The sequence below is a fragment of the Oncorhynchus tshawytscha genome, unplaced genomic scaffold (assembly GCF_018296145.1).
Source record: "Oncorhynchus tshawytscha isolate Ot180627B unplaced genomic scaffold, Otsh_v2.0 Un_contig_1824_pilon_pilon, whole genome shotgun sequence".
NCBI lineage: Eukaryota > Metazoa > Chordata > Actinopteri > Salmoniformes > Salmonidae > Oncorhynchus > Oncorhynchus tshawytscha.
Genome location: NW_024609829.1, coordinates 1,109,442 through 1,115,454, shown reverse-complemented (window position 1 = coordinate 1,115,454; position 6,013 = coordinate 1,109,442).

Genomic DNA, 6,013 nt, shown 5'->3' with positions numbered 1-6,013 from the left:
AAGTTTACTTCGATATGATGGTTATTATATCAATATTTGCGCATGAACGCGTTTCCGCCGACATTTCTCGCATAATTAATTTCACAGACACAACTTTTGGAACGTTTACAGAAAAATGTTCTGTTTCCATCAGGCATGTCATGACATTTTTTATCCAACATGTACTTTACTCTCATAAAAAGGTTGGCAGGAAACCTGGCTACTGCTGTGTATTTAAATTCAAATTCAGATGAGGTATTGTAAGGGGGCGGCAGGGTAGCATAGTGGTTAGAGCGTTGGACAAGTAACCTGAAGGTTGCAATTTCAAATCCCCGAGCTGACAAGGTACAAATCTGTCATTCTGCCCCTGAACAAGCAGTTAACCCACTGTTCCTAGGCCGCCATTGAAAATAAGAATTTGTTCTTAACTGACTTGCCTAGTTAAATAAAGGTAAAAATTAAATAAAACGTGTAATGTATCACCAAAGATATTTGCTGTTCTGTACTCATTGGATAATGGATAAAGTATATTTTCAAAACTTGTGTTCATGAGAACTCTTTTGCTTGTTAGCTTAGTGTTTTTTTTTTCTTCCCAAGTTCACTTAGATGATACATACCAGTACTCGTGTGAGTACATGCTGTACTTAACAGAACCATAACAACCATTGGCAGAGGTAGTAGATCAGCAATTGGGGAATGCAACTATGTGAAGCCTGAAGACAAATGTGTTTGAAACATGAGAATAGAAATTCCAGAAATGGAAAGTACATTAGGGGGCAACGGAGCTGACACCAGGTGAAAATTATTTTATGACTGATTATTTTATGAGGTAGTGTCGTGAGCAATGCACACATGTTGTGATGAGAAACCTTGGCAGGGATCTGAAGCCTTGTCTTACCTTCCCAAGCTAATGCTTCGGCTTAAACTCAGTGTGTTAACATTGGCCCGGGATTCAATACAAGGTGTGGTGTGAAAGCTCTGTTTGCAATGTGCCTTTTAAATGCAATGTTCCTGACATTCACAGAGATTGCGTTCACGGTAAACGCTGCAGATGCCGGCTCAAAATTGAAAAATAGCAATAAATGTCAAGCACTCTACAACACGCGTTGCGATTGAATCCCGGCCATAGTCTCAAAGGCTCGAGACACAGACGACTGCCGATACCCACTCGGTCAAACAAGGACAGTTCTGCTCCACTTGAATAACAGCTGGTGATGCAGCAGGAGCAGACACATACTGTCCTTGGTCTACGCTCATGCCCTCACTTTGTTTTGTTTCACTCAAGCTGCCTGTCTTGTCTGGTCTGCTGTGGTTGGTCTGGGCATAGGGTGCAATTTGTTTTGTAGGCAGATTACCAGGTTGTCTTTCACCAACTATTCACGCTACTTAACTGATTTACGGTTTCGGAATTAGCAGGCGGTATTCAGGTCCTGCTTTAAATTGTGTTCTGCTTATAAAGGCTTTATAAAGCCTTCATAATACCTCCATTAGCACTACATTAACATGTTACAAAGCATCTACAACCGTATGTCATGTTTTATGAAGGGTGTATACATGTCAAATGTAGAATGTCACTATGTTAATTATAATGTAAACGTGCTTTATAAAGGATGGCATGTTGTGCTGAAGGAGGGCACACACTCTAAAGTGAAGTCATGTCAGTCGCATTACACCTACAGTAATCTCATTCACAGAAACCTCCGCCCAAATGCGTGGAAGATATGGTGGACCAATGCATTGAAGTTGGCCTTTAGTTAGGGTTAGGTTTAAAATGTAATTTTAAGAAGATCAATTGTGTAAATGGGCAGGGTTTAGCCATAACTGTGACTTTGTGGCTGTGTTGACGAGTGACGATTGAGGGAGAATGTTTTTGCTAGCAAAGGATGACAAATACTTTACTCAGTAAGGTCACCTCCATAGAATTCTATGGTCACTCCCACTAAGGTCAACTTTGAAGGGTTGGTATCCCAGGCTTGTGGGTGCTGTGTGCAATAACCTGGGGACGATGATACACCATGAAACACTTACCTTGATGAAAGCCCCCAACATCAGGAAATAGAAAGTGTCTTTCTTCTGGCTTTCTACATGTTCCTCAGTAAACAAACACACACTCAACAATATAACGAGCCGTACCGTGCAGTGATGGGCCCAGTCAGGTCTTTGACACATTCACCCACTCCCCTGCTGAAAGATCAGCCACAAAATGTTGGCACCATTGTAACAGTTTGCAATCAAGCCCTGGTGTCCAGCATGGGAACACAAGAGGAATACCCGGTGTGATAGTCTCAGGTTGGATTCATCCAAATCATCTTGGCTCTGATACACACACACACACACACACACACACACACACACACACACACACACACACACACACACACACACACACACACACACACACACACACACACACACACACACACACACACACACACACACACACAAGCACAAACTTTGCAGGTCCATTAAACCATTTTAATACCTCTAACACCCTAGAGTAACCTGTGGATCATGAGAGAACCTTCATAAATCAGCAGAATGTTAGTCACCTATTTATTGGCATTTTAAGTAGTGTCCTGTTATACTTTGTTGGAAGTGAGACACCTTCTGTCATTCAAACACATCCATTACAAGCATTTCGCTACATCCACGATAACATCTGCTAAAAACCTGTATGTGACAAATAAAATTGCGTTTGATTAAGACTCTATATCGCATAATGCTGTACTTCATTTAAAGTCGGACCCCTTTGGTATTTATAACACATACATAAATGCCTTGTATCATATGATGCTGTACTTACTATAAAGTCAGACACTTTTGGCCATTCATAACACATATGGAATTATCACAGCTAAAACAAATGAACATTAAAGACATGTTAAAAATATAGATCACTTTTTAAATATTTATTTTTTTAACAATACAAATACATTAAGTTTAAAAGGTCCAGCAATGCAGTTACATTGAACATTTCACAGGGCTGTGAATAGTCTAGAATGCCTCTCTGCCTGCTGGAGGTACTGCATGTTGGTAATGTCATACAGTTATGCCACATTTATGAACCCTTTTATAGAGCCTGACATACAGTTATAGATGATTTGTGACACCTTTATGTAGTGTTCATGAAGGCTTTATGAAGCCTTTTATAAACTGCACATAATTTAAAGCGAAACCGGTATTTGTATGGTGACAACAAACAATTGTGTGGTTCCTTTGAATTTATAGATTTGTGGACACGTTTTGTTAAAATAAACTATAGGGAATGGATATGGTTTGGCGGTGGGTAATGTTTAACCTTTTAGCGTGAGATACACTACTGTTCCAAAGTTTGGGGTCACTTAGAAATGTCCTTGTTTTTGAAAGAACAACAGTGAAGAGGCGACTCTGGGATGCTGGCCTTCTAGTTGCAAAGAAAAATACATATCTCAGACTGGCCAATAAAAAGAAAAGATTAAGATGGGCAAAAGAACACAAACACTGGACAGAGGAACTCTGCCTAGAAGGCCAGCATCCCGGAGTCGCCTCTTCACTGTTGACGTTGAGACTGGTGTTTTGCCGGTACTCTTTAATGGAGCTGCCAGTTGAGGACTTGTGAGGTGTCTGTTTCTCAAACTAGACATTCTAATGTACTTGTCCTCTTGCTCAGTTGTGCACCGGGGCCTCCCACTCCTCTTTAAATTCTGGTTAGAGCCAGTTTGCGCTGTTCCGTGAAGGGAGTAGGATACAGCGTTGTACGAGATCTTCAGTTTCTTGGCAATTTCTCGCATGGAATAGTCTTCATTTCTAAGAACAAGAATAGACTGACGGGTTTCCGAAGAAAGTTCTTTGTTTCTGGCCATTCAACTAGTCTAAAGAAGACCATTTTTATTGCTTCTTTAATCATAACAACAGTTTTCAGCTGTGCTAACATAATTGCAAAAGGGTTTTCTACTGATCAATTAGCCTTTTAAAATGATCAACTTGGATTAGCTAACACAAGGTGCAATTGGAACACAGGAGTGATGGTTGCTGGTAATGGGCCTCTGTACGCCTATATAGATATTTCATTCAAAATCATAAATTTCCAGCTACAATAGTCATTTACAACATTAACAATGTCTGCATTGTATTTTTGATCAATTTGATGTTATTTTATTGGACAAAAAATGGGCTTTTCTTTCAGAAACAAGGACATTTCTGAGTGACCCCAAACTTTTGAATGGTAGTGTATATTATTTGCATACAAAGAACACGATAGCTACTCTCTCACATGGTGTACAAGTGTCAAAAAAATGCAGGATGATTGACACTTGCGAGATTTGGCACTGGCAGCCAGGTTGTCAATTGTGGCCATCAAGGAAGGTGTGGTTGGTATTTTAATACCATTGGCATTAATCCTTAACAGAGTAGATGCTTCAGGTTCCCACCAACTCAGCCATGGGTACAGAGTCATGGGTACAGTCACAAAGACATGAGGCAGAAGGAGCGCAGTGTACTGTCTGGATCTTGTGAAGAACCACCCTGTGACGTCATTCTTCCACCTCCAGTGTTTCATTGTCTAATTATGAACTAGGCAGTATATTTAACTGGCAGAAAATGAACGGTGGCAGACGGCGCCAGTTAACCCAAAGTTAACTGCTATTCATTTACCTAAGCCTAACCCTTACCTTTAAGCTACAGTCCTTAGCTGAAACAATAACAAAGCAGTCACCACGCTTTTGTTTTGGCAAAAATCTTGAGGGATGGGCCTGGAGAAATAAACCACTCTTAAATTCATAAACCGAGTTATGGATGCAATGATATAGAAATGATAGTTTTAACTATGTGTTTGTTTACATTTACATAGTTTACAAACATTGAACTCTCTGGATAACATGAAAACTGCCTAACCAGCTCTGCTAGGGCGAGTAAAATGGTCAGAGTGGTCTCCTTTGTGTCTGGAAGTAGCTAGCAAGCTATCCAATATTAGCTTCGGTGCTTGACTGATTTTGTTAGGCCAGTACGCTCAAACCAACACTACTCCTCGGCCAGAGCGTCCAGTGTGCGCTCCGAGAGGTCTGAATTTACGAACGGTCTGAATTTATGTGTGTACTCTGGCACTCCAGATTGAATTAAGAACACACCAGAAGTCGTAAAATGTCTAACTAGTCATTTTGTATACTTAGTTGTATTAGTCGTATGTACGGGATACGCATGGTATACATCGTCCAATGAAGTGCTTACTTGCAGATTCCTTCTCGACAAAGCAACAACAATAAAACGTTCTAAAACATTTAGGCAAATCTGACCATGATAAAAAAAACATTGCTCCCAGCCTATACACAGAAACTAAAACAGGAAACGTCTGTGCTCAGGTCTGTTCAACGCTGGTCCGACCAATCTGATTCCACGCTTCAAGATTGCTTGGATCACGTGGATTGGGATATGTTCTGGATAGCATCAGACAACAACATTGATGTATACAATGATTCGGTGAGCGAGTTAATTAGCAAGTGCATCGGTGATGTTGTAGCCACGGTGACTATTAAAACATTCCCCAACCAGAAACCGTGGATTGATGGCAGCATTCATGCAAAACTGAAAGCGCCAACCACTGCTTTTAATCAAATGGCAAAAACCTGTGGGCTCTCCTTCACCGCAGCCAATGTGAAACATGAACAAATACAAACAGTGGCTGGTGTGTTAGCTATTCAATCAATCCCTATCCCAGTCTGCTGTTCCCACATGCTTCAAGCACCATTGTTCCTTTTCCCACTAAGGTAACTGAGCGTCATCATGAAGTGCTTTGAGAGACTAGTCAAGGATCATATCTCCTACACCATACATGACACGCTAGATCCACTCCAATTTGCTTACCGCCCCAATAGGTACACAGACGACGCAATCGCAAACACATTGCACACTGCTTTAACCCATCTGGACAAGAGGAATACCTATGTAAGTATGCTATTCATCGATTACAGCTCAGCATTTAACACCATAGTACATAGACCCTGGGTCTCGACCCCGCCCTGTGCAACTGGGTCCTGGACTTCCTGACGGGCCGCCCCCA